The 27805-nt window shown below is 42.4% G+C and overlaps 1 long non-coding RNA gene across 1 annotated transcript; it reads right to left on the bottom strand.

The window, feature by feature from the left end:
* Positions 1 to 24030: 24030 nt before the first annotated feature.
* LOC133780531 (uncharacterized) lies at positions 24031 to 27177 on the bottom strand. The gene is made up of 3 exons (XR_009869392.1): positions 27058 to 27177; positions 26897 to 26975; positions 24031 to 24232 (listed from the first exon to the last, which is right to left on the bottom strand). It is a non-coding gene; the product is annotated as an uncharacterized LOC133780531 (long non-coding RNA).
* Positions 27178 to 27805: the final 628 nt, after the last annotated feature.

Below are 27805 nucleotides of genomic sequence, written 5' to 3'. Positions count from 1 at the left end.
ACTGTTTAGAAATGAGTAAATTATGCTATTTCAAAGTTTAGGTAAAAAACTGTTTTTTCGTATTCTTAATTTCCGAGCCAAGTTTGGACAGCCACTGTATATGTCAAATGTACCCAGATTTTTGTAAAACATTGTGGACATATTCTTGGCATAACCTAGAATTCTCCTGTAAAATATGGTAACAAAATATTGAACGGTTTGAATGTTATTAAGTGCCAAAGTTTGAAAAAAAATAAGAACTTGAAAATAAGGTCATTTTTACCTCGTTGTTGGAAAATATTTTCACAAATAAAATATGCTCCTTTTGACCTAATATTTTGCAAAGAACTAAAGGGTATACAAAAATTGGAATTGGGAAATTGTGGTAACAATTTTGTAAGAAAATTTCAAGTTATGACCTAACAAAGTATGTAGTTAAAATGTGTAAAAATGAGATTTTGGAACTTAAGGTAAAAAGTAAAATTTCTCTTATTGCAAGATAAAAACATGGTAAGTCTTGAAAAAATATTTTGACCTAAAATACCACTTTGAGATTAGTGAGAATTATTTTTATTAAAGAATTTTTATTCTTTCTAAAAAAAATAAAAGATTTAATTTATCAATAAGTTAATAAATTAAAAGAGGGTTTAAAACCCTATATTTTGAGAAAATAATTAAATAAATTATTTTTCTAGTAAGTAAACTTGATAATTGACTTTGGAAAATTAACTAGTTAAGAAAAGAAATCTGTAACAGTTTTCCTAATTAAGTTAAAATTAGGCTATTTCCTTAAACCAGTTTTTAGAGATTAAAACCTTAAAAAAAATAAAGGAAAATTAAGAGATTATTTTCTTAAAATATAATTTAGGAATTTAATTAGTATTTTCTGGATATAATACTGGCTAAAATCTACTATATAATTAACCGACTTGTGAAAGTACGGGTTAATAGCGATACTTTTAAAGAATAAGATTTTTAGCGGATTGTGGGAAAATACTATTATGATACCCGAGCCTAGGTGTCGAGATTGTAGGATAAGTCTCCCTGAGACTTAGGGTTTAGTCTCAAATTTTTGAGTATGAATTTCTTGAATGGGTTCAAAACCAAATAAGGATCATATGTTATCTATTTGTGGGTTTTCTTGCTGGGCTTCAGCTCACAGATGCTCTGTGGTGCAGGTAAGGGTAAAGGGAAGATCAACCAACCATGAGTATAGCAGGCGTGAGGCGGCGTGTACATGTTTGGCCAGCCTGGCTGCCACAGCCAGAGGATTTTGGGAGATGCTTGTAAATGAACTTAGATTTTGTCGTTTAGCCGACTTAGTACAGTTTTTATGTTCTAAATATTTCTAAACTGTATTTTGGGATCCCAAGTGTCAAATTTTTATGATCTTCAATGATATGGATTTAATTCTACATTTTTGCTCTGATTATGGCTTAATTACACTGTTTGACTTAAAACCTCGATTAGCGAGTTGGAAGCATGTTTTTAAACTCACTTAGTAACGGCTCTAAGGAAGTAGGGCGTTACAACTTGGTATCAGAGTGAGCCAAGGTTATTGGTTCTGGAGATTGACCGAACATGTACACATGCAGTCAGTGACAGGCTTAACTCAGGGTTGGTTGGTAAGATTGGCTAATATGTCTGAAAATGTGTTTGAATGCCCAGTATGCCTGCTTATTTTATATAGAGCATGATGAATGAGTTAACATATGCATGATGCTAAGGCATGGACCGTTGTGTGTTATATGTTATATGAGATATTATTGTGGATGACTGATGTGTTTGGGCGGTGGTTTTGGACGTTATTATCATGCCTGATGAGCGGCGTCGTTGGTTTCAGGCATATTTTTTTAGATACCTCGACAATCAGCTAGACTCCGCGGCAGTAGGGCCGAGGATGACAATCAGGGTCAGGACCCTCCACCTGCCCCACAGAACTGGCAACAGATATTGGCCGAAATGGAGGCTAGACTGCAGAGAACGGAGGAAGAATGTAACGCCCTGGATAGCCAAGACCGCTACACTGCGTGTTTGAAATAGTGCAAGACTTGCTAATCAAGTAATTTAATTCGAAATGTGTTTCTACTGACACAAACAGATTAGGTTAAAATGAATTTTGGTTATAAACGATTAAATTTTATTAAAAACAAATGTTTAATACATGGGATACCAAATCAGGGTTTAAGTGACATAAATACAAAATTCTTAATCACAAATAAGTAACCCAGCCACTCTAATGGAAAAATATACGTTTTAGGTCCCTGTCCCTGTACAAATCCTTGACCGTGGTGATCGAGCAACTGACAATGTACACATTGCCCCCAGAGCTCTCAAACCCATGGTAAACTTACTTTACCTGCACCATGTAGCACCCGTGAGCCAAAGCCCAGCAAGAAAACATAATATCATAACATAACAGTGTTAGCAGCTAAACAGCTCGCAGATCATAATCCGATAATCACAAAGCATTAATCAGTTCCATTAATCTATTAAATACATTCAAGGCTGCACACTGGTCATTAACCAATAATTCAGCTCCAAACACTCATCAAATCATAGACAATAATCCACAATACACACATGTCAAGCAACAACTAGGGTTAATGCCCGCAGGTCTCACCCTCTATTTAATTCACTGCCTTTGGCTCACTTAGACCAAGCCCAGTGACATACCCACTGACTCTGGCCAGCTTAACCGAGCTCAGTGATTAATAAGATGTCCTCGGATACCAGTGTCCGAGCCGCGCCATGTGCGCCAATATTGATTTCGGCACCCTTAGGCCGCTTATCTCTTGTCCCCGTGGCATAATACCACCTCATGAAATTTATACAATTATAGGGAACTCTTAGTCCCAACACATTCACATAACAATACATTCAAATATAGGGAACACATAGTCCCATCCTATCCACCTACACAAGTGCAGTTTTCTTACCTTGATTCCAAGTGCTTTAATTAGAAAGGACGACCCCCGAGCACGATCCACTTCCCGAGCCCTACCTTATCACCTAGTCACAACCAAGATAATGGATTCCATTAATATTCACATATAGGTTTTTCATGTACAAAACTAGCTTCCGGGAAGTCGAATCCCACCAAGCACGGTGGTGAGTTGATCCCGAGCACCCTAGGCTCGATCCCCGTACTTAAAAACCTTGAACGTTCAAGTATGCGCCTAAGGGCTGCAGCCCTTAAAGCTTAGCCGCGGCCCTTGAGTTGGGCGCCGCGGCGCTCCCCCTTGGCCGAGCCCTCCTGGCTCATCTTCATCCTAGGGCCGCAGCGCTCTAGAACAGAGCCGCGGCCCTTCCCTTCAAACCCAGAATTTCCACCATTCCCAACCTCCAAACCTTACCCAAAACCATACCAAAGCTCCCTATTTCAATATCAATCATGCCCAACACTTTCAAGACAACTTTAACATCATAATTCTACAGGAAACCCAACCTAAAACTCATTACAATCCATATTTCAATCTCTGAAACTCAAGAACATTAAAACACTAAAACCAACACTACAAAAATCAAATTTACGCTTCTAGATCATAAATTAAAGTTTACCTTATCAGCTGAACCCCTTCTTTAAGCAGAATCCCAGCTAGTTCCCAAGTTTCTAGCTTCAATTCAACCTTAAACATCAAAGTTATAATTATCTTACTACTCATAAAAACTCAGAGCTTCTAACCTCAAAAACACAGTGTAACGCCCTACTTCCTTAGAGCCGTTACTAAGTGAGTTTTAAGACAAAACAGTGCAATGAACTCGCTAACCGAGGTTTTGAAACAAAAGTGTGTCTAATAAAAAGTTATGGCTGTAATCTTTGAAAGTGCGCTGACTTAATAAAAAAAACTTCTAGTATTAAACAATTGGGATCCCAAAATAAGGTTTGAAAACTATTTACATCTTGAAATAAGTTTACAGTTGATCAGCTCTAAAAATCATTGATTATTACAGCCATTTTCAAACAAACCCCCAACCAAAGCAGTCGGGCAGGCCAAACATGTACACGTCGCTTCACGCTCTCCGTACTCATGGTTGGTTGACTCAGTCTTTGCCCTTACCTGCAACACGGAGCACCCGTGAGCCGAAGCCCAACAAGAAAACTCATGCAGAACATAACATATGCAAATATACAGTTAATCATATCAGATAGTCCACAGATAAACAAGTCAACCATTAGACTAAGCAAACACGGCCATGCCGCCCCAGAAGCCTTACCGAAGCCTGGGGTATCGGTTCTCACCGTAAGGATAACACATGTATCCACCGGGTCCTGCCCTGACTATAGCATCCCATGTGCTAAGTGTTACTTCCGACCCCGCTGCCGCACCCGGCCTACGCCGCTCTCGGCCCTTGCCATTCATTTTATTATAATCACACATATAGTATAACACAACAACATTCAAACGAATATTAATTCATTTAAGTCTGCATCCTAACATGTGATGCAATATAGGGCCGTGCCCTGCAATCATCTCATCATGCAACGTGCAACATAGGGCCGCGCCCCGCAATCATACTATGGGCCCATGCCCTATCCTACGGGTGTTATAGTTTTCTTACCTGTATTCCGAGCCTCCTGATGCACTAAAGCCGCGAGCACGGTCCTCAAGCACGAGCCTCTCCAATATCCTAGTCACAATACACATGAAACATCCTTTAATACTAATCAAATCATAACCACTTCCCGGGACCAATCCCACACTCTCTGGACTCCCAAATTCCTAAAACAAATCATCGGAAACATCCCCCGAGCCCCTGGAACAAATGCCCAAAAATGCAAAATTTCCCATCCTGAAAAAGGCGTAGCGCCGCGGCGCTACCCGCAAGGGCCGCGGCGCCCAGCGAAGTCAGAAAGCTCCCTTGACTGAAAACAGCCTCGCGCCGCGGCGCCCAAGAACAGGGCCGAGGCGCTCCTTCGCGAACCCAGAAACATCCCCAACTCACACCTAAGCCCCAAAATCAATTCAAAACCCCACATAGACCATTTAACAACTCAGAAACACAATCAAAGAAACCCAAACACACAATCAAATCCCCAAAATCCACATCTTTGATTTTCAACTTCAGAAAATATAAAACCCAAAAGCAAACTTAAACCATGCTTAAATTCCTCAAACCATAACAGAAACAAGCCTTAAATTTACTTAGAATCCTTACCTTGAATGAAGAATCCAACCCTATGCATCCTTGATTCATCTCCTAAGTCTCAAATTTCAGCTCCTTCACTCCTCTTCTTCTCCTTCTTCTTCTTCTTGCCCTAGGTCTCCTTCAAGCTTTCCTTTTCTTAATTTTTTTAAACAAAAGCACCAAAATGGATAAGTGCCAAACCGTTCACCCCATATAACCCAGCTGCAATTTGTCTAAACCCCTTGCCAAATGACCATCTTACCCCTCCTTGCCTATCCTTTCCTAACTAAACCTCAAGGGCTTACTTGTCATTTCCTATCCATTACAATTCTACCATTTTACCATCAAAACCTGTTACTCTCTATGGTTGCTAATCAGTTACACAAGTTACCAAATTACCAGTCACCAAAATCTCTCAAGAACTGAGTTACAAAATCCCCGAATTACCCCTAGGCTCCTCCCGAGCCGGGTATAGAAATCCCGTTGTGACTTTTAAGTTAATTTGGTCTCTAGGACCGTCTCGGCACGTGCATCACAATAATAACACCACACTCACGTGGTACAATTCACAGAATAAAATTATCACATATCAATACAGTTATGCCCAACATGGCCAAAATTACAATTATGCCCTTCTAACACGATCCGGGCCTACATGCATACTAATATACATAGTCATGCATCTCAGATAAACAAATAGTCATATAACATGCTTTAAATCATAATCATGTATTTAACTCATCAAAGTCACACATAAATCCCATCATGCCCACTTGGCACGCTAATCAAGGCCCTTAACCCTTATTAGCGAATTTGGGTCGTTACACACAGTTTGATTCTCACCTTGGCTTTGACGAAATGTTCCTTGGATAATCCTTGAGCTAAGCTTTTAGATCCCCACTAAAACCCTTTAAAATCCCAGCCCAAATCCTCCAAGTTTCCTCTGTTTTCCTTGTGTTTTTTTCTAGTTTCCTTGAGAGAGAAGAGGAAGAGAAAATGAAAGTCGGTCTAATCTTCCTTTCCACTAGCTTCTGTTTTAATTAAGTCTATCCTTTATCCCGTTAAGTCAATCCCTAGCCTCGAGGTGCCGGAAACGTCCCCGAGGGAAAAATGGTAAAATTCCCCAATATTCACACTTAGACTTCCTAACCTCAAATATATCTCCATATATTTATTTTCATAACCCGATAGTCTAAATAACTACCCGATACCTAAAACACCCCTGACTTGTCCAAAGTCAATTGTTAAACCCCTTTGTGACTTCTCCCGCTATCAAGCTCTAGGATCGCCTCGTGCCGAAAGCTACAAACACACACATATGCATATATATATATATCCACCTATCCACATAATAATGTGGTCTCAATAATTTTATCACACACAATCACGTTTACGCCCTAACGGGCCAAAATTACAATTATGCCCTTACCAGCCAAATGGGGCCCACCTACTTATCCAATACCCATATTCATGCTTTCTTACCATTAATTCTCTTAACCTCCAATTATGCCCTCCTGGCACACTAATCAAGGCCCTTAAGCCTTAATAGTAATTTTGGGTCGTTACAACTATCCCCTCCTTATAATAATTTCGTCTTCGAAATTTACTTGAGCATATCAAACAGTAAACTTTACACCTTTGACGACAATTCCCAAGGTCCAATGTCCTTACTCTTAATCTTCAATAATATTCAAACTCGAGTAACCATATCGTGTCATAAGATCTTGACTAATATCTGTACTTCCTTTAACTTTTACTTGCACACCAGATCTGCTGTAATTCCAGAGTCTGTTAGTTCCCAACGATCTCTTCATTGATTTGTTCTCACTGCCAGAAATACTTATGAATCATCACCCTTACCAGGGTGGGATCATTTTATAGGCCCTTGGCCAAACCCTTGTTACAACCTTAAAACTCTTGTCGAATCAGGAGTAAGAACCCTTATTTCTTCCCCAACTATCATACTCTTTCTCACTGTCCAACTTGGAGAGATACAAATCTCTCGTCCTGGAACCCTGTACTCCAAAGTTAACAGTTTACAGGTTCCTATATACTTTTAGATAGGCAGACATCCCTGCCTTAAGAATTCCAACATCCTCTTTGGTTTTTCTCTGGAACAAAACTGAATCGCAGTATCCACCAACTTCCAATTCTTTACTTTTACCTTACCAGGTCCTAAGCCCTGCCACTTTAGCTATACTCCAGCATCCAATACCGTGACTATCACATCAAAGAATACACTTCCCTTGATATCCAGATGTTGCCCATTCAATGCCTAATCCCTTAACATAATTGTTAAGCCCTCAGGTTGCTATCTTATCTACAATTAATCAGTAATTCCAGATTCCCACTTTATTTCCTTCATTCTCTGGTCCCTTTCCAAAACTCAGAAAGTTATAGGGTCTCGATTTAATGTTATCAATGCTCTACTGCATTACTAATTAAACAAATCAAATTATGCCATCTCATTCAGCTGAGTTACAACTTCTTCTCTGTTCAATCACCTTATTTACAATCTAATGTGGTCCATTCCTGTGGCTCACCGTCTTATCATTTTACCTTTCAATATTCGTGTATCCCAGATTCTACCATCAGCTAAACCTCCCGGTACAACAAACCCTAGGAGATGAAATGACATCCACTTATAGTACCCATCTCCACACCAAATTCTCTATGGACCATTCATCCTGTACCTTATATTGTATTACACCCATAGGGTTCTGTTATCAGGTAAATTAGCATTTGTGACGTGGGGAATATTTTCTTGGTACGTGGCTAACACCTGGAAGCATCTGCTAGAGTATCGACCAGGAGACACACCAGAAGCAGGATAAGCCTATCTTTGCCACGACCAGTCTGGTCGGTGGTTCCGCTAGAAGAGCAACATTTATGGGAAGATCTTTGTGAATCCCGAATTTATCTCATGCAGTCTTCTGAATATCCCACCATTCAAGGGATCATATCTGCAACAATATTCTGTAACCCTCCTTGAGCCTATAAATAGCAATATATAGCTCAAGGGAAGGGGACTTTTGGGGGCTGAAAATCATAGAGAGATAGAATTTCTCCTACAAAACTTGTATTGCTTTTGGTGAAGTGCTGAAACTCATTGAACCCAAGTTCTCTGATCACACTTCTGATTTCATATCAATATAATTCTAAGTGGACGTAGGTCATTACCAGATCCTGGGGCCGAACCACTATAAATTGCTGTGTTTTCTTTACTTTCGTCATTATATTATTTTCTTTATATTCGTCCATATCATTCATATTTTGACTCCGTGTCAGTTGGCCAAATCGTGGGTCAACATTCTGGTGCTTTCATTGAGAGGACAATTCATTGCTGTTAAGAAAACTGATGGCGAAAGCAGGAAGGAAAGCTGGCCAAACTGCCGCCGCTGCACCGTCAAATCCACCACCGTCTCCTCCACCCGCAAGCATGGCGGAAGATGAGCCGCAACTAGAGTTTGAAGAGGAGGAAATGGACGATGCGACGCTGAAGAGCACCCTGGGCGCGTTGCAAGAAGAATTGGCTAGTCTGAGGGCCAATCAAGAGACTGCCGCAGAAGCCATGGCAAGGCAGGAGCAGGAACTTGATCGTCAGCGGGTGGAGTTGAGCGAGCGACAAGCAGAGGTGGATCGCCGCCAGACTGAGGCCATGGCAGCCCTCGAAGCAGCCTTGCTATTGGCAAGAAATCAAGCCGCACCTGCCTCACAGCCTAACCAACCTGAAAATGGGCCACCCCAGGGAGGTCCCAATCCTAGCCCACCGATCCATCCTTCAAGTCCGCAAAGGCCAGAACAGCCCCAGATGCCCCATGACGACGTCCCACTGGACCCCGAGGCAAATCCACCATCCCAAGCTGCTCGAGGGAATCCCCCGCAGCATAGGCAGAATAGGGCCGAACGACAGCCTCGTAGTCCTAGACGCCGTGAGAATGATGGGCCACACCAAGTGAACAGAGGTCACTACCCTCCTAGTAACAGGAGGGACTCGGAGTTAGGCTCTGCGGTCCGTGGAGCCCCACGGCATGATAATGCACGGGGACATCGCGACCAGCGCAGGCCACCCTCTAACGCTCGGGGCATTTCTGCCAGAGACGGGAATAGAGGGAACAGCCAATCTTACCACAGCCAATCAAGGTTCAAAGATGGCCACGGGTACAACGAGGCTGACTCAGGCAAGGGCAATGCTGATGGGAGGAATGGAAATAGAGGTAAGAGCAGGAGCCAAATACCTCAAGGTGATCAACCAAATAGGCAAGATGCTGGGGGGCAACCCAGGCAAAATAATGTCTTCAACCAACTCAGAGGTAGCGAGAAACGGAGAAGGGAGGAAGACCTAAGGGACATACTCAATGATCGTCGAGAGACGCATGGTGAGAACATCCCCCCAGCAGCAGAGACCGCAGCTATCCCTACTGCACTGCAAGCCCAGATAGACGCACTGAATCAGGCTGTTCAACAGCTGGTCGGGGGAAGAACCTCTTACATCGACCACGATAGAAGAAAAGGCACCCCTTTTGTCCAAAGGATAGCCAACGCAGAGTCTCCCAGCAAGTTCAAGATGCCTACGCTCCCGAAATTTGATGGATACGGGGATCCCGTCTCGCATGTGAATAAATTTGAAATCTAGATGGACATTCAGAAAGTGTCCGAAGACGCTCGGTGCAGGATCTTTCCTGCAACACTTTCTGAAGCCGCGCAGGAATGGTTTTTTAAGTTCCCACCTGCAAGCATAGTTTCCTGGGAAATGTTCGTAAGGGAGTTCTACGGACAGTTCTACGCGGGTCGTGCCCACCCGACCGAAGCAAACCAACTGGTCGAGATCCGCCAGCAGGACGGAGAGTCAGTGAAGGACTACGTCCAACGATTTATGAGGGGCGCGGCTGGAGCAAAAACAGTAGGAGACGAAGGCAAGATGATGGCCATTACCGCAGGGGTAAAGCGTTGCTCTCCCCTCTGGAAGTGTCTCCGAAAGGAAGGAGTTAAAACGACCCAAGAGTTCTTGGATCGAGCCGATCGTTACATAAAGCTCGAGGAAGCCATTGCCGACGATGGGAAACCCTCGAACAAGGGTAAAAAGGCCGCCGAACCTTCCAAAGCCGCCAATGGGTCCAAACCTGATGGCAACGACAAAGGCCATAAAAACGGCAACGGTAATGGCAAAAATGGTGGGAAACGGCCATATAACGAGCCTTCCACCTCCGACAATAAACGCGCCAAGGGTAATCGTTATGAACCTAGGTTCACTAACTACACTGCCCTCATTGAGTCTCGAGGAGAGGTTTACCAGGCCACAAGCTCTAGTGTGCCTTACAAGAAACCTGGGCCCATTCGAAAAGACATTTCGAAATGAGACACCAGCAAGTTCTGCCGTTACCATAACGACTACGGACATGACACTAATGAATGCAACCAGCTAAAAGACGAAATTGAGTTCCTTATAAAACAAGGACACTTGAGAAGGTACGTACGGGCCTCGGGAACTTCCCAACGAGAAGCTCCAGGTGGCAACGAGCAGACGTCTACACGCCAGCGCTCACCACCATTACAGCCTGCCCCCGTAGCCGGAACACTTTTAACCATCTGTGGAGGCCCGCACCTCGCAGGAAATAGCGGAAAGGCTAGAGAACGATATGCTCGAACTCTACGCCACGACCAGGATATCGAGATGATGACTGTGGAGGACCGCGCGCCGAAAAAGGCCCGCTCAGAGGAGTGCGGGATAACCTTCTCTGAGGGCGATGCCCAACACGTCCGGTTCCCACATTCCGATCCGCTGGTCGTGGATATCCAAATGGCCAATATGATGGTAAAAAGAGTACTGGTCGATACAGGAAGTTCAGTGAACATCCTATATAAATCAACGCTGGAACGCATGAAGCTGTCCGTAAAGGACTTGGAGCCCTGCAATCAAACCATATACGGCTTCTCTGGAGAAGGACTCGCACCAGCCGGAATGATCAAACTCCCAGTAACAACGGGAACAACGCTTGCTTCGAGGACACTACTCGCCACTTTTGTAGTGGTCGATTTTCCTTCAGCGTATAACGTCGTTATTGGAAGACCCATACTGGTTGAGCTGAGGGCCATCATCTCCATGTGGCACCTAGCCATGAAGTTCCCAACGGACGCAGGGGTAGGATGCGTTTTGGGAAACCAAAGGGAAGCCAGGGAGTGCTATAACGCCTCGATCACAAAGGCAAAAAGTGGAGCGTCGAGGAGCGCTACCCCAGAACGATTGTAGATAACAGAAGACAGACAAACCCAATCAGGTGGTAAAGTCACCAAATAGGGTGTTGCCCAAAGTGAGGATATAGATTTGGATCCTCGCTTTGGGGATTTTGAAGAAAATATAGGACCCATCGAGGACCTGGAAGAGGTCCAACTCGATGAAAAAGACCCAACCAGAGTCGTAAGGGTTGGGAAGAATTTAGAACCTACCACAAAGCAGGCACTGGTGAGATTCTTGCAAGAGAACCAGGAAGTTTTCGCCTGGTCGCATAAAGACATGGTTGGGATAGACCCTGCAGTAATCAGCCATGTCCTGAACATAAACAAAGCCTTTCCACCGGTGCAACAGAAAAGAAGGCTGCTCGATAAAGATAGATCAAACGCCTTAAAAGAAGAAGTCGAAAGTCTTAAAGAAAATGGGTTCATCAGGGTAGCGTTTTATCCGTCATGGGTCTCAAATCCGGTGCTAGTCCCCAAGCCTAACGGCAAGTGGCGGACCTGTGTGGATTTTACAGACCTCAATAAAGCCTGCCCAAAAGACTGCTTCCCACTCCCGAGGATCGACCAGCTGGTCGATGCAACTGCAGGACATGAGATCCTCTCGTTCATGGATGCGTATTCAGGTTACAACCAAATCAGCATGCATCCCCCTGACGAGGATCACACCAGCTTTCGGACTGATACGGGCTTGTATTGTTACAAAGTAATGCCCTTCGGACTGAAAAACGCAGGTGCGACTTACCAACGACTGGTCAACCACATGTTCAAAGAGCTAATTGGGATAAGCATGGAGGTATATGTGGATGACATGCTCGTAAAGTCCAAAAGGGCAGAAGGACATGTGAGGGATTTGCAGAAATGCTTTGACGTGTTGAACAAGTATCAGATGAAATTAAACCCCCTCAAATGTTCCTTTGGAGTCGGATCAGGGAAGTTTTTGGGGTTTATAGTAAATTCAAGAGGAATCGAAGCCAACCCCGACAAGATAAAAGCCCTGATCGACATGAAGTCGCCGAAGAAAATCAAGGATGTACAAAGCCTGACCGGAAGGATCGCTGCCCTGAGTAGATTCATCTCAAAATCAACTGACAAGTGCGTTCCATTCTTCAATCTACTCTGGGGAAATAAGAAGTTTGAATGGACGGAAGACTGCGAGCAAGCATTCTAGACCTTAAAGGCTCATATGTCGCAACCTCCCATCCTGTCAAAACCAATCGAAGGAGAGACTTTGTATATTTATCTGGCGATTACCGAGGTTGCTGCTAGTGCGGTACTAATACAGGAAGAAGAAAGCGTACAGAAAGCTGTTTACTACGTCAGCAAAAGGCTAATCGGTGCAGAATTGAAATACCCACCGATCGAAAGATTAGCATATTGCCTAATCCTAGCCTCCAGAAAGTTGCGTCTGTACTTCCAAGCCCATCCTATCACAGTTCTGACCGACTAGCCCCTTCGGCAGGTCCTCCAGAAACCTGAGGCGGCTGGAAGACTGTTAAAATGGGCGGTCGAATTAGGACAGTTCGATGTAACTTATTCACCGCGAGCAGCAATAAAAGGGCAAGCCTTGGCCGATTTTATTGCGGAGTTCACGGAACTCCCCAACAGTGAGCTGTGCAAACAACCTGACGCGCCCATGCCTCAAGACGAGACTCCTTCGTGGAAGTTATTCACGGATGGATCATCCAATGAATCCCACGCAGGAGCGGGAGTGATATTGATAACGCCCGAAGGGCATCGATTTCACTGCGCAATCATGTTTGACTTCGCAGCGTCAAACAATGAAGCAGAATATGAAGCACTGCTCGCTGGACTGAGAATGGCCAGGGATATGAGTATAAAAGCGCTCGATGTTTACAACGACTCTCAACTGGTCGTGAATCAGGTCCTGGGAGAATATCAAGCGCGAGGATTAAAGATGATGGCCTACCTTAACAAAACGAAAGATTTGCTAGCCCAGTTTACAAAGTACACCCTCCAGCAGATTCCGCGAGACCAAAATTCGAATGCAGACGCCTTGGCCAAACTTGCAAGTGCTAAAGATGCTGACACCTTGAACATAGTCCCAGTAAACCAAGCATTGATGTCGTCGAAGCCAACATGGAAATTCATACAGAAGATACATGGATGGCTCCTTACCTGGAGTATCTGACAAATGGGACATTGCCAGCAGATAGAAACAAGGCCAGAACTCTGCAAAGACGGGCTGCTAGATACATACTGCTCGACGGTGTTATGTACCGAAGAGGATACTCAATGCCACTACTCAGGTGCATTACATCAGAGAAAGCTAAGGAACTCATGAAAGAGGTGCATGAAGGCTTCTGCGGAGATCACGCTGGGGGGCAGAGCTTGGCGAAAAAAGTTCTTAGGCAGGGCTATTTCTGGCCAACAATGAACGAGGATTCAATGGAGTACGTACGAAGGTGTGATAAATGTCAAAGGTTCTCCAAAATCCCACGAGTAGCTCCAAACGAGCTAAAGCAGATGCAGAGCCCGTGGCCTTTCGCAATATGTGGAATAGACTTGATTGGGTCACTGCCAACAGGAAAAGGAGGAGTAAAGTACGCGGTTGTGGCAGTCGATTACTTCACGAAATGGGTCGAAGCTGAACCACTCGCAACAATCACGACCAAGAAAGTTCTCGACTTTGTCATCAAGAACCTTGTATGCCGGTATGGTTTGCCCAGAAAGATAGTATCAGACAACGGGACCCAATTTGACAGCGACCTGTTCACCGATTTCTGCGAGAGGCACGGAGTTATTAAGAGTTTTTCTTCAGTCGCGCACCCCCAAGCGAATGGGCAAGTCGAAGCTGTAAACAAAACCCTCAAGGACACCCTGAAGAAAAGGCTTGAAGAAGTTGAGGGAGCGTGGCTAGAACAGCTACCTGAAGTCCTCTGGTCATATAGAACATCTCATCGAACAGCGACGGGGCATACCCCATTTTCCCTAGCCTACGGATATGAGGCAATGTTACCTGTCGAGCTAGATCCCCCCTCACATCGGCGTTTGACTTACGATCAGGACGCGAACAGCCAGTTGATGATGGAATCCTTGGACTCGATCGATGAGATAAGAGAAAAATCTCAACTCCGAGTTGCTGCTTACTAGCAAAAAGTCGCCCGGTACTTTAACTCCAAAGTTAAAGAAAGAAAGTTCAACGTCGGAGATTTGGTGCTACGACGAGTTTTCTTAAATACCCGCGACCCCACTGCTGGCGTGCTCGGACCTAACTGGGAAGGACCTTACCAGATTGAAGAAGTCCTTCACCCAGGCACCTACAAACTTGCACGCTTAAACGCAGATCTCGTTCCGCGCTAATGGAATGGAGAACACCTGCGCAAGTATTATCAATGAACAACCCTTCTTAAAGGACTGGCTTGTTTAAATTTTCTTTTACAAGTTTTGCAAAGAGGGTTAGCCACGTTGTGTGGCTAACTGCTCGTATATGTAAGATTCTATTTCAGAATCGCTCGTAAAGACATGATTAGTCCATTTTTAATACGAAATTATAAGGGACTGTGCCCAGCCAGTCGTTCTTGCCAACCTTTGTGAATTTACATTTGCAAGTATTTGTTCATTACGTGTGTTGTTTTGCTGTATCACAAGTATCATATTTCCACACGAACAAGAATGTTCGAACAGGCCATGGTCAAGGCAAGTGACCAAGGACCTAAAGCTCCTCGATCACTTGGGGGGCATATAAGGCACATCGATAGCAAAGCATACTCTCAAGGTATGTAAACACATGAACAAAATGAGTGAAAGCATGCTACAATACTTAGTGTATTTTTCAAAATTTATGTTTTGTTAAATCATGCCAGAGTACTATGCTAAGTTCGATCATACGGACAAATGTTATAATAAATAAAAATATTATAGCACCAAGAGTTAAGCTTTTACACCGCAAGCATTGCTGCTTGGATGTAACTGTTCAAATAAAAAAGATTTACTGCCCGTGCAGCAAAGTTTAAAAAGAAACTATTGTCTTTACATCACGACCCGTGGGTCGCATGTTCTTCTTCCAAACCAACGACGCTTGGGGTTGCAGGAGTCGCAGCTCTTGCCTCCTCTTCAGCCAGTTGAGCAGCGCACCGGGCCAACTCCGCAGCTCTAACTTCCTCTGAAAGGTAGCTAAATTCAGCGCCCTGATTGTGTTTCCAGAAGTTATAGAAACATCGGAGTGTGGTCCTTTTGTACTTTTCCAGATTCTTGGAGTTGTCAAGCTCCAACTGCTGCACCTTGCCCTCAAGAGTGGCAATAGTATCGCCCTTAGTCTTGACTACCCCCTCCAGATGCTTGATTTCGCGGAGATGAGGTTTGTTGTACGACCGGTACTCTTCCCTCAGCTTAACCGCTGTATCTTTTGCAGCTTCGGCCGCGGACAGTTTGGTCACCGCTGCATCCCTCTCTCGGACCACCGTCTCCAACTCCTTAGCATGCTTAGCCTCAGCAGCAGAAAGCTCCTCGGCCGCCTTCACCTGATGTTTCTCGAGGACTTTGGCCTCGACCTGCTCAAAATAAGCCTGGGCCCGAGTACGAGCGGTAGTGGCAGAAAGTAAGGCCTGTGAACGAAAGAAAAAGAAGTTAGGACTTATCACGAGGTCTAAAAAACTAAAACACTTAAAGAATAAAGAAACACTTACGCTGGAGATCTCGTTTAGAGTCCTGTTCAGGATCTGATCGACCGGTAGCTCTTCAGCTTGGATCATGGCGGTCCCAACACGCTCACCTTTGCCTATGCGTTCAAGTATGTCTTTAGCAGATCGGATGGCATGGCTCACAAGCCTAGCCCCATGGGCCTCTTCGCGAGAAAGCTGCTCCCTAGCAGGCGCGGCTGGAGGATTGGACCGAATAGGAGTGTTTTGCCGTTCAGAAGGAGCTGGAGGAGGGGTAGGAGTTCGCCCAGTTGGCGCAGGAATTTGCCCAGTCGGGGTCCCCTGAGGAAGGTCTTCTGGTCGACTCTTCTTGGCTAAAGGGCCTTGACTGGTTTCACCAGTTCGCTTCTTTGACCTCCGTTGAAGTTGAGGGACTTCCTCTTCCTCTTCGGCCTGGTACATATAAAAAATGTTGGGAGTCAACATATCTGCATAAAAATAAACACAAGAGGTTAGTAAGGGAAGAGAAAGGTGAAAGTAAGTAATACAACAGAAAGAAGATAATAAAGTGAATACCCGAGCTACAACTACTGGTCGCTACACTATTGACTCTATTAATCATATACTCATTTTCTGGCATGAAGAAGTCTGGCCCTAGATTTGGAGCATATGTAAAGTTACCGTCCCCGTCAAACATATGACAGGGAATTGGCAAACCATTTAAAAGCGAAATAACGTTACCATTGTCGTCAGAAGACTCTCCCAAGTCAACAACAGGCTCTGTGGCTTTTTCTTTCCCCTTGCCTTGGGGAGCAGAAGGCCTTTCTGCAGAAGGGCTGCCCGTGGGTTCCCTGATCGTAACTCCTGTAGGCCTCCTCCTGGGAGAAGGAACAGGAGGTTGCTGCTCGGGAACCCCCTCGGCAGTGGTTTCGTCCACCACGGACCCTCTATTTTCATGGCGAGGAGCCAGGAGGCCAGATGACCTCAAGTTCTTTTCAAGGATTAGGGTCTTGACGCTTTTCGCTGCATCAGACATCCTGGCCAGGGCATCGGATCTCAACACCATGTCTGGTGTTGGAGTCGGACGTAACCAGGGGCCTGAAAAACAGGTCAAAATTGAGAAAAAATGAAAGAGTACACTCTGGGGAAAAGTATCGACCAGCGAAAAACAAGCTCTTACCTCCCCTCGCGAAGGCCAGGTTGTTACTGGCTATGTTCGGAGTAAAGAAGTACTCCTTATTATAATGCCCCACGTTCGAGACATGAGTAGTACCACTCAGGAACGTCCGGCCGGTTTCCTGGTGACAGAAGTGGAAAAAGCCCGTCCCGTTGTGTTGAGGATTGGACTTGAGGTCAAAGAGGTAGTTAACCTCATGAGGTGAAGGTTCTGGCCATTTGTTAAGTTTGTACAGGACATAGAGTGCAGCCAACATCCTATATCCATTGGGGGTTATTTGAAAAGGAGCGACGCCGAAATAGTTGGCCACCCCTACAAAGAAAGGATGAAGAGGGAGATAAGCCCCCGCTTCAATGTGATACCGGGATCAGGCGCTGTTCGCTCCTCCTGGACGGTTAGCCCTCTGGTCCGTAGTAGGACGTGTAATGGTTACCCCCGTAAGGGGGAATTTTCTGAAGCAGTTGGCGACCATCCGAGGGGTCATCGAACTGGCCGGGGGAGTGTACCACTCGACATCAGGTGGATTCCTATGACGAGGACGAGCCCTAGTTTGGATATTAGGGTCAGGAACAAGATTCTCTCGACCACTGGTCGAGGGAGCCCCGCCTGCAAGCCAGGCTGGGTGGGAGAAGTAGGGTTACTTTCAGATTCGGGCCTTTTCTTGCCAGAAGACTTTGAACGGGCCATTGGAGAAGAAGGATGTGGTCTGGATGAGGCTTGTGAGAGGGGTATCTGGTGAATGCGATCGGCTGGTTGTTCTTCTCCCTCGAGCAGCTGGGCGAGGAGATCGTCATCGATGGGTCTCTCACCTCCCCACAAATCTGGCATTAAAATCTGCAAACAGAAGAATGGGGAGGTGAAGTCAAGGGAGTCTAGAAGGTTTTTAGAATAACGCTGGTCGAGTATAAAGGCTAAGCCTTTATACAACAGCATTCTAACAAGAAACTAAGTCTTTCTGTGCAAACAGTTTAAAAAGTGGATCAGAGGGTGGAAGTGAAAAGTTTTCCTGAAAAGCTTTTTCGACTCCCCTTAGGGCGGGAAAAATTATTTTCAACTGGCTCAAAAATCGAAATGCTACTTCGATTCTACGTCCTAAAAAGTACTGATCCTGGGTTTTAAACCAACTCATAAGTCTACTCTGCCTACAAAAATATTCTATCTACGGGCGCTTAAAAAACCAGAAGCCAAGAGACTCAAACAGTACACCATTAAAAAGCATGCACCACGAGAAATTAGAAGCATGAGGTTTCAAGAAACTTACCAGGGAAAATGGTCGTGAAGGTGGAAGTGAAAGCTTCGGGAGTCAAGAAGCCCACCGTTTGAGTCTTGAAAGCACAAGAGAACGTTTGCCGGAGGAGGTAAAGCTCTAGTTTTTAGGGTTTTCGGCAGAGTAGTGGCGTGCGTGAAAAGGAAAGAGATGGCTCTGGTGATCTTATATAAGTTTGTCTCTGATATTAAAAAGGCGTGATCATTAATTTTCCTTTTTCGAAGTATGGGGAAACGTGATGGCCGTCAAAAGCGTTTCTGGGGAACTGAAAGGCCATGATTAGACAGGAGTGGTTTGCTTTTTTCAAGAACACACGAAGGGTCCTGACACGTCAGGAGGGGTTACCGAAGAGTCATTCGTTCAAAGTTTATTTACTGTTCGTAGTTAATAAACTTTGGGGGGCAAATGTTATCAGGTAAATTAGCATTTGTGACGTGGCGAATATTTTCTTGGTACGTGGCTGACACCTGGAAGCATCTGCTAGAGTATCGACCAGGAGACACACCAGAAGCAGGATAAGCCTATCTTTGCCACGACCAGTCTGGTCGGTGGTTCCGCTAGAAGAGCAACATTTATGGGAAGATCTTTGTGAATCCCGAATTTATCTCATGCAATCTTCTGAATATCCCACCATTCAAGGGATCATATCTGCAACAATATTCTGTAACCCTCCTTGAGCCTATAAATAGCAAGATATAGCTCAAGGGAAGGGGACTTTTGGGGGCTGAAAATCATAGAGAGATAGAATTTCTCCTAGAAAACTTGTATTGCTTTTGGTGAAATGCTGAAACTCATTGAACCCAAGTTCTCTGATCACACTTCTGATTTCATATCAATATAATTCTAAGTGGACGTAGGTCATTACCAGATCCTGGGGCCAAACCACTACAAATTGCTGTGTTTTCTTTACTTTCGTCATTATATTATTTTCTTTATATTCGTCCATATCATTCATATTTTGACTCCGTGTCAGTTGGCCAAATCGTGGGTCAACAGGTTCTTCCCCGTTTCCACAGAACCATCACTCTGGATTCTATTATCCAAAGAAAACGTATATGATCACCACCACACACTATTACTTTACCCATCTCAATCGTCACCTTGACCATTTTATTGTAATCTGTGGCGTTCTTTTAACTAACACGTATCTTTCAGATAAGAGATCCGCCTCTAATTAAATCCCCTCCTCGTACAGTCAAGGACTTCTAACATCAACCATCCGTCTACTGGATTCCATTAAATTTTAGTCTCAAAATTATCTCTCTTACCAATGACCAAACACTCAAGTACCTTACACTATGCATAAAATGTCAATTCAACATTCCATGTGTATCCACTATGTTCCCATTCTTTTACCTCCCGCGAGGCTCAATCCATCTTTGTGTCAGTCTGAGCTTGGGGATGCCCCAACCCGTGGTATACCCTGACAATTTTATATCTTTACCAGAAATTCGCTTCTTTATGCCACTCTTTCATACCCAACCATAACACGTATGTTCCTGCGTCACCAAGTGCTAATCCATTCTTACCCTGTCTTCTGAACTCTGGTTTGACACTATCCATTCAGTCTAACTTCAAGTTTTACCGTTCCTCAAATCTCTGGTGTAGTTGTCTGCGAAAATACTTATGTGATAAATGACACGCTTGCCAGTCTTGTTGTGCTTCCTGTTCTTCAGATGTTATTAAGTAGCTTCTTTGTGGTTTCAGATAAAATCTCCTCATACTTGTCCCTTCTTCTTGTAGCTCTTCTCTGAGTACCCCTGGAGAAACCCAATCTGACACTTCATAGAACCTTACCTGTGACCCTGCTTCCTTGGTGTTAACATCTTCGGCATAATAGTCGTTCGCTTTCCACTTCTGTCTGGAAGTAGTCCAACATATCGCTTGTGAACTTGAAGGGGGATTGCCCACACCATTCTTGTATTCTCTACTTGAAGAGCTTACCTGTGTTGCTGAAGCTTGAACCAATTTAAAACCTTTTTTACCAATTTCCTCACACCTTACTCAGTAAAAGTAGTAATTCCTTAAATGTCTCTTTCCTTGATCACCAGCTTGTAATAACCAGATCATAGATCAATTCCTGGAGACATTCTCCCATCTTGTACCCAACATTAAAACTTTTCATTCTTATCCGACGATACCAACAATTCTCGCAATACAATGCTCCATCTGAGTCAAGATCAAACTTCTTCGACTGCTTAAGTAATTCTTCCTGCCAAGTTATTACCATCTTCCATAATGTTTCTAATATCAAACTTGTTCGTAGTCCAGTCCTGAAGTATACCCATTCCTTCTTAGTACCCATCTGAATGCAAACTGGTCGGCTTAGCTTCCATTCAGTCAAACTAATATTTTCCAAGTGGTATCCTCTACAATCCATGGTTATCTCTTAACAGATTAACTCTTTCACTCTGACTCATGTTGAAGCTTCCATACAACAAGCTCTATTGTTCTCACTACAAATCCCTTGATTACTTGTATCCCAAATCCTCTGCCAGAAGTTTCCAATTCCTCCTTAGTAAATACTACTTTCATCAGCCTCTCGCGTCGTACCCTTAAGGCATACTCTCTCTATGTCTGAATCTTTCTTGAAAGATACTCAACACTGAACTCTTCCAACTTGTTATGTAACCAGGCATTCCAGTCTCCTGTTTCCCTCACAGTGGGAAATCTATCCTAACATATTAAATTATTTCATGTAGAGGTCATGCCCTCACCTGACATCCTCTCAGGTGGCGCCGTCTGCCTCAGGTACATACCGAATAACCTCCCTGGTTCCCGCCACCATCTTGACAACTATCTTTTCAGTCAGACCCCTTTCCTATCACAAACTAGGTGCCCAAGCACTATCTGGGGTCCTTCTACCTCAATAATCGAGAATCTGTCCTTACTGAATTCTATCAATAGAAGTACAATCTTTTGGATCCCTTGCCCTGCAGCATTTATGCTCTATACCTCATTCCACAGATCTCAAATAACATGGCCCTCTCTATTACTCAAATGCAACCGAAGATCTAAAACATTGCAGTGGCCTTGTCACCTTGGACCATTCCAGAATTTAACCTTTAAATCGATCATTATTCCCAACTACCACCGCTTATATGAATTTCCAGTATGAAGCATCCAACTCCTAACATTCATTCACACATGTTGTCGCTGTCTTATCATTTCAAATCAAGCTCATAGATTTATTAATCTCCGCAGCCCAGACTGTGTCCTTATAACTTCTTTTATCGAATCCCCATTTGAGTTCTTTCCAACCCATCATGCCAATGTCTCAATCCGAATACCATTTCCTAGCATCCTCCTGCCACAAGTACTTAGCACAATCCCTTAGTTATGACCTCTCACCCTTATATAACCAAGAATGGAATTATCTTTGCCCATCCAATAAATAATTCTTAAGCAAACCCAAACCTTCCTCTTCAAACCAGAGGATAACACCTTTTAGGCCTTCCATTTAATATTTTTTTGTCCGTTTGTATTCTTATCCTGAACCAACACCATTACTCATATGCTATCGAACATCACTTTCAAGGTAGATGGGGGTTTCCAACCCCAGCCATCATCTTCAACCCTCCTGTCTTACGATGCCAGGTCTACAAAACCATCCTGTACCCAAACAATCTGAGTTCATCTGCCACTGCTGACTAAACTTCTCAACCCTGAGGTTCACACTCCAAACCAAACCATATCCAGGTCCAAGTAATCACAATATTCATACACACATAGAACATAATAGACATTAATTCACATTTCTATGCACTTAGCTACCAAATTTATTGCTGCCACGTTATTCACACCTTCTCATGCTTCCTATAAATAAATAGACAAGCATAACATATAAATTCAGCTTGGGCAATCACCCACAAGCAATCAATATGCAAACCATTGTTCAAATATTCATTCACATGCAACAGCAATGCTGATCAGCAAGCCTCTATCTCACCATGCGATACTAGTCAAGGGCCAGGCCCTATGAGTTCTCATGCTCCCTATGGTCATGCAGCATAATACATTCACATTTTAATCAAGAGCTTAGGCATATAGTCTCAAATATTAAATCATAGAACCCTGAGTTGAGCTTGTCTTCAGTGGCAAGTGTACATGTCCATCCTATCTCCAGGAACCCTTAAACCTAGGACGCTCTGATACCAAGTTGTAACGCCCTGGATAACCAAGACCGCTACACTGTGTGTTTGAAATAGTGCAAGACTTGCTAATCAAGTAATTTAATTCGAAATGTGTTTCTATTGACACAAACACATTAGGTTAAAAAGAATATTGATTATAAATGATTAAATTTTATTAAAAACAAATGTTTAATACATGGGATCCCAAATCAGGGTTTAAGTGATTTAAATATAAAATTCTTAACCTCAAATAAGTAACCCAGCCACTCTAATGGAAAAATATACGTTTTAGGTCCCTGTCCTTGTACAACTCCTCGACCATGGTGGCCGAGCAGCTCACAATGTACACCTTGCCCCCAGAGCTCTCCAACCCATGGTAAACTTGCTTTACCTGCACCATGTAGCACCCGTGAGCCGAAGCCCAGCAAGAAAACATAATATCATAACATAACAATGTTAGCAACTAAACAGCTCGCAGATCATAATCCGATAATCACAAAGCATTAATCAGTTCCATTAAGCTATAAAATACATTCAAGGCTGCACACTGGTCATTAACCAATAATTCAGCTCCAAACACTCATCAAATCATAGACAATAATCCACAATACACACATGTCAAGCAACAACTAGGGTTAATGCTCGCAGGCCGCACCCTCTATTTAATTCACTGCCTTTGCCGCACCTCATGAAATTTATACAATTATAGGGAACTCTTAGTCCCAACACATTCACATAACAATACATTCAAATATAGGGAACACATAGTCCCATCCTATCCACCCACACAGGTGCAGTTTTCTTACCTTGATTCCAAGTGCTTTAATTAGAAAGGACGACTCCCGAGCACGATCCACTTCCCGAGCCCTAGCTTATCACCTAGTCACAACCAAGATAATGGATTCCATTAATATTCACATATAGGTTTTTCATGTACAAAATTAGCTTCCGGGAAGTCGAATCCCACCTAGCACGGTGGTGAGTTGATCCCGAGCACCCTAGGCTCGATCCCTGTACTTAAAAACCTTGAACGTTCACGTATGCGCCTAAGGGCTACGGCCCCTAAAGCTTAGCCGCGGGCATGCCCTTAAACAGAACCAAGGCCCTCCCTGAAGAAGACACGCGCCGCGGCGCTCCCCCTTGGCCGAGCCCTCCTGGCTCATCTTCATCCTAGGGCCGCAGCGCTCTAGAACAAAGCCGCCATTCCCAACCTCCAAACCTTACCCAAAACCATACCAAAGCTCCCTATTTCAATATCAATCATGCCCAACACTTTCAAGACAACTTTAACATCATAATTGTACAGGAAACCCAACCTAAAACTCATTGCAATCCATATTTCAATCTCTGAAACTCAAGAACATTAAAACACTAAAACCAACACTACAAAACTCAAATTTAAGCTTCTATATCATAAATTAAAGTTTACCTTAACGACCCGGATTTTCAAGACTCGATAATGCGGAAATGTAAATGTTTTCATTTAACAAAATGTCTCAAAAACCCATAGAAAAAAAAAACTTTTTAAAAAGTCGTATGGCCATACTTAACATTTAGTTACAAACATGTTTTACAAAGATTAGAGTGAGCCTAGTTTAGGAAAATTACACAACATTTCCAAAAATAAAAAGGCTTCCCAAAAGGTCGGTCCACATGTACATTTTCAAGGAAGACTCCAGCGCTCACTGCTCTGCCTTGCCCTTGCTCTTACCTACAACATGAAACAACTAGGTAAGCGAAAACGCTTAGTAAGATCAACTTTCAAACAAAGCATGTAGAGAATTAGGGTTCCGGACCCTAAACAATCAATTTCAAGAACGCTAAAGCGTCCTGGCAAACTTATGGTCATGCCTGATAACCAATGATAAATTAATTCGTAACTAGATAAAAAATCCTGCACTCAGAAAAATCCCAGAACAAGCAGATATATTATATCACAACTATATCTTATCAACAATTATATCCCTGCACTCAGAAAATCCAAGAGCAAGCAGATATATTATATCACAACTATATCTTATCAACAATTATATCCCTGCACTCAGAAAATCCCAGAGCAAGCAGATATATTATATCACCAAATAATTCGAGACCAACGCTCGACAATTTCCAACAATTCATGCGTAACGCGCCCTCCAACATAATTGCTAATCTGTAAAAGAGAACTGAGTCCCCACACTAAGATCTAGCCAATAAATATTCTCATCAAGGGTAACTATCGTGTTACTTAGGGCATCGCTACATATTCAAGAGTGTAATCCAATTTACATGATTTTATGGAGACTTCTATGGTAATCAGTGGTGCTGGTGAGCAGCTGCCCCTAGGGTGTTCAACCTCACTCTATCTTGGCAACCCCTAGTATCTCTAGGCACTCTCACGGAATGGCCAATATTCACGGCTGCTATCCGGGAATAACTTATCAGAGCACTTGCTCGGATTCTAACCGTCCAATGATTAAGTAAGCATGAGGGCCCCTAGGTCCCATTTATCTTGGCGCCCCTAGGTTTAACCAGCTTATCCTCATCTCATGGCCACTCGTCTCGGTAATGAACCGGACATAAATAAAATCAAGCAGTGTGACGGGGGTCAACCGTCTAGGATATGACGGACTTCTACCGTTCATATTTTCTAAATCAGCACTCACTAGACTAACGTCTCTAAGCAACTTTCTATGACAGCCTATGTATATGCATGTATCCCTATGCTAACATACAAGACAATAATCATTTCATGTTGCAGCCATCCAATATAAGTTGACTTACTTGGAGTCCTTAGCGCTCAGCAGGTTTTCACCCTCCAACGTTCAGTCTAGTTATGCTTAGCCAATACTGTAGTTATCCATACAGTATACTCGGATTAATTATGGCACTAATAATTCATTATTATTATTTTGGGCAGTTTGGTCATTTTAATAAAAGTCATTTGTAAGGATTTATAATCCTTATTTGGTTTTAAACCTATTAAGGAAAGTCATACAAAATATTCGAGACTAAACCCTAAGTCTCGGGGAGACCTATCCTAAGGTCTCGATACCTAGGCTCGGGTATCACAATGGTATTTCCCCACAACCCGCTAAAAATCTTATTCTTTCAAGGTATCACTATTAACCCGCACTTTCGACTAGTCGGTTAAAATATGTAAGACTTTAGCCGGTATTATATCCAGAAAATACAAATAAATTCCTTAATTATTTTTAAAGAAAATAAACTCTTTAAATTTTCCTTTTATTTTTCTTAAGGTTTTAATATCTAAAAACCGTTTTAAGAAAATTGCCTAATTTGTCTTAATTAGGAAAACCGTTATAAATTTCTCATCTTGACTAATTAATTTTCCAAAAGCAATTAATCAATTTTACTTGCTAGGAAAATAATTTATTTAATTATTTTCTCAAAATATAGGGTTTTAAACCCTCTTTTAATTTATTAACTATTAATAAATTAAATCTCTTATTTTTAGAAAGAATAAAAACTCTTTAATAAAAATAATTCATTTAAACTCAAAGGGTAAATTTTAGTGAAAATATGATTTCAAGACTTACCATTTTATATCTTGAAATAAGCAAAATTTTACTTTTTACCTTATGTTCCAAAATCTCATTTTTACACTAAGTGTGAAAAACCTATTTTTCACATTTTTAACTACATACTTCGTTAGTTCATAACTTGAAATTTACTTACCCAATTGTTACCAAAATTTCCCAATTCCATTTTTGTTATGCCATTTAGGCCTTTGTAAAATCTTAGGTCAAAATGAGCATTTTTGATTGGTGAAATCATTTTCCAACAATGAGGTAAAAATGACCTTATTTTCAAGTCCTTATTTTTTCCAAACTTTGACAGTTAATAACTTTCAAACCGTTCAATATTTTCTTACCAAATTTTACAGTGTAATAATAGGTTATGCCAGTAATATGTCCACAAAATTTTAGAAAAACTGGGTTCATTTGCCCTATACAGTGGCGGTCCAAACTTGGTTCCGAAAATAAGAATACGAAAAAACAGTTTTTTACCTAAACTTTGAAATAGCATAACTTACTCATTTCTAAACATTTTTTTGTGTTTCAAAAGCTCAATTTTATGTACTCAATCTCAACAACATCACAGTAAAATTTAATTTTACAAAAACAATATACAGTGGCTGCTTGACCCCTTGGAAGTCACAGCTCAAAACATGTTTTGTTTTAGGGTATCCTACAAAACCCTTGGGGGTTTTGGTTCCCATTTTCAAAAATCAATACTCATGCATCATAAAAATTATTAAACAACTACCATAACCTTATTACATCATCAACAAGAAACTCTAAGCATTAGATATACAAAATAATGCTTAAAACTAAAAACCCTACAACAAAATCATCAAAAGTAAACTTTTTACCTCTTTGGTGTTCTTGCTTAAGGTTTGGACCTTCCTATTAGCTTTGGCTCCTCCAAAACCTTTCAAAAACCCTAAACAACTTCCCCCAACAACATTGGTAATTAGCTATTTGAAACTCTATGATTAAAACTTGACAAAAGTCTAGATTAATGAAACTTTACCTTAGGGAAAACCCTTCCTAGACCAAGACTTAGCTTCCAAGTTTCTTTGGTGTTCTTGGGGTTGAAAATGGAGAGAACACTTGAGAGAGTCTTCAAAAATCAGATGAGAGTGAATGAGGGAGGGAGAGTAGTCGGATTTGGGGGTTAGAATGGCTCACACAACTCTTCAAAATATCACAAAACACTTGAGTGCTTTTCTACCCACTTGCCCACTTGACTTCTTACACCTTTTTCACTCTCATTAAGTTTTAATCACCAAACTTACTATTAATTAATTAAATTAAATGTCTCTCATATTTAATTTAATTAACCACAAAATAAAATTTAACCTAAGGTCCATTCATGGAATAAAATTCCCCATTTCGGCAAAATTAGGCATTTACCACAAAATGCCTTAAAATTTCCATTTTCTTTTAGGTTTATTATTTTTGACCAAACTTTAACTTTTATGAATGTATTTTATGCCCAAAATATAATTGCCATGATTTTTCATTTTATTTTCCGAGATTTTTACCCGATCAGGGTTTTTGTGTCGGTCCAGGACCGAAAGTCTTATCTTGACTTTTAAAATCACAAAATTCATATTTTGGCTAGAAATAACTCATGGAATACTTACAAACAAAATATAATATTATTTAAAATAATATTCTTAACCCGGGGGAAAAATCCCGACCCGAGTCGTTTAAAGGTACCCGAAAACGTAGGACGTTACAATACCTACAATTTATAAAGGTTTCGTCCTCGAAAC

The sequence above is a fragment of the Humulus lupulus genome, chromosome 5, assembly GCF_963169125.1.
Source record: "Humulus lupulus chromosome 5, drHumLupu1.1, whole genome shotgun sequence".
NCBI lineage: Eukaryota > Viridiplantae > Streptophyta > Magnoliopsida > Rosales > Cannabaceae > Humulus > Humulus lupulus.
Note: the sequence above shows the minus strand (reverse complement) of the source record. Positions and strands in the feature narration are given on the sequence as shown.